The sequence below is a fragment of the Octodon degus genome, unplaced genomic scaffold, assembly GCF_000260255.1.
Source record: "Octodon degus isolate 3935 unplaced genomic scaffold, OctDeg1.0 scaffold00001, whole genome shotgun sequence".
Classification (NCBI taxonomy): Eukaryota; Metazoa; Chordata; class Mammalia; order Rodentia; family Octodontidae; genus Octodon; species Octodon degus.
The window spans coordinates 10099453-10101638 of NW_004524577.1; positions in this window are offsets into that span (position 1 = coordinate 10099453).

Genomic DNA, 2186 nt, shown 5'->3' on the forward strand with positions numbered 1-2186 from the left:
CGATTTGAAGATGGCCTATTTATTAATTTTACTTTTTTACGTATTTAGTAAGGGTCTAAGGGTCTCACTACACAGCTCAGACTCATAGCGATCCTCCTGTTTTAAGCTTCCCAAGTGCTAGGATTACAGGGGTGCACCACAACGCCTAGTCTCAGTGTCCCTGGGGGTGGGGCTGGCGTAGCACACTGGGGATCGAACCCCGATCCTTGTGTCTGCCTAAACAGGCACTTTAGTCCATTGAGCTATCTGGCAGGCCCTTAATTTTACTTTTTATTTAGGAATAAGATCACCTGTGGTGGAACTTAGTTATTTAAGGCCTTGATATGTGTCATATAATCCTCTCTTTAGACAAGATATGGTGGATCTCGGTAAAAAGAATCTAAAAGTCATCTAGCATTTGTTATAGGTTTTACTTGTATGATTACCTGGGGTCTGGCATTCTCTAGGCAAGAAAAGAAGAACATTTTTAGAGAAATTAGAGCATGTATAGTCAAAGCATGAGCATTCAAGCTAATAGGTAGTTTAAAAACTGTCTTTAAAGGACAGTAATTGTAACCCACTATTGAGTGACATAACATTTGTCTATTTATGTGGTACCAGGGATTACATTCAGGACTTTGCACATTCCCTGTAGGTGCTTAAGCCACTGAGCTGCCTCATAACATTTATTTTGTGGGGCTGGCACAGCATGTGTTACCAGGGATTGAACCTCAGCCCTGAGCATGCCTCAACTTGCCTAAGCAGGCACTTTAGACCACTGAGCTATCTTACTGGCCCTGCCTCATAACATTTAAAAGTCCCTTTTCTTAGCCACTTTTTAGTTTCTTTTCTTTGAGATGGCTCTAGAGTGGCCCATTTTTTTTTTGGTGTGTGTTCCTATCTTAATATTTGGCCTCCTTTGAATTTCATGCATAATTCCTTTGAATTAAGGGGCTGCCACTTGTTTTCTGTCAGTTTATGAAGAGGACAGTTAAATGAGTTCAGATGAATTACACAATCTCCAGAGGTGCGATCCTGAAGGCTGAGAAAACGTGGCTCTGCCTTTTTTGGTGACTGTGTGTATTTAGTTATGCACAGAGTGCACTGCTGGGAGAATGCCTGGAATCACTCCTCTGAGGAGATCCCTGTTATGACTGGTACCAAGTCCCCGGCAAAGCAGGTCTCAAGGTGCAGCCAGAGGAGGGAAAGAAGCCACCCCCGGGGGCCTCTAGAGGGCAGTGACAACATACAATCAGGATCAGAGAGTGAGGCTGAGTAAACAAAGCCTTGGGGAGCTGCCCTTCTTGGAGTTTTGCACTTGGAGGCTGAGAGGTAGCTGAGTTCTGGGTTCTTTGGAGCCTCAATGTCTTGGATTCATCTTGGAATTCTAATATTTTTGATACAGGGAAAAGTCTTTCAGACAGAGCATCAGTAGATCTGGAATCCAGTGGTCAGGCTGCCCCTGATCAATCGCGACCTGTAGGCCTTTCACTTTGGTTTTCTCATCTGGAAAGCAAAGCTGTCCTAAGATTTCTTCTCTGGAACCCATTTCCCTAGGTCTTCCGTACTCAATTTCACATCGAGAGTTTGCTTACCACCGATATCTGAAGAGGGACATCAAGATGGCCTTCTCTGCAGATAAATCCCGCACTGCTGCCGTGAGCACCAGGAAGGACTGCTTTTGGGAAACATCAGCCTCGCAAGTCTGTTAAGGCTCACCAGAATTGCTCAGTAGTGAAAATGTGTAGTGATGGTACTTATTACTGATTGGCGATGAGTAGAGCTGTGTCACCCTCCAAATTCATATGCTGAGTGTGTGACCTTATTTGGGACATATGTTTTAAGTTAGGAAGAGGTTGTAGGCTTCTACGTCAATACAACCAGTACTCTTCTTTTAGTTTTATTTTATTTTTGATATAGGGTCTCACTGTGCAGCTCGGACTTGTACTGATCCTCCTATCTCAGCCTCCCCAGTGTTGGGATTACAGGGGTGTGCCACCATGCCCGATTCCAGGGCCAGCATGGTGTGCCCAGAGTTCTGGGGCCAGGGTGGCACGTGGTGCTGTGGATCAAACGCGGGTCCTTGCACTTGCTAGGCAGATGCTTAGACCGCCAAGCTAGCTCCCCAGCTCCACAACCAGTATTCTTAAAATGAGAAGTTTGAACACAGGGTGAATGGTATATGAAGGTTGGAATTATGTTATACA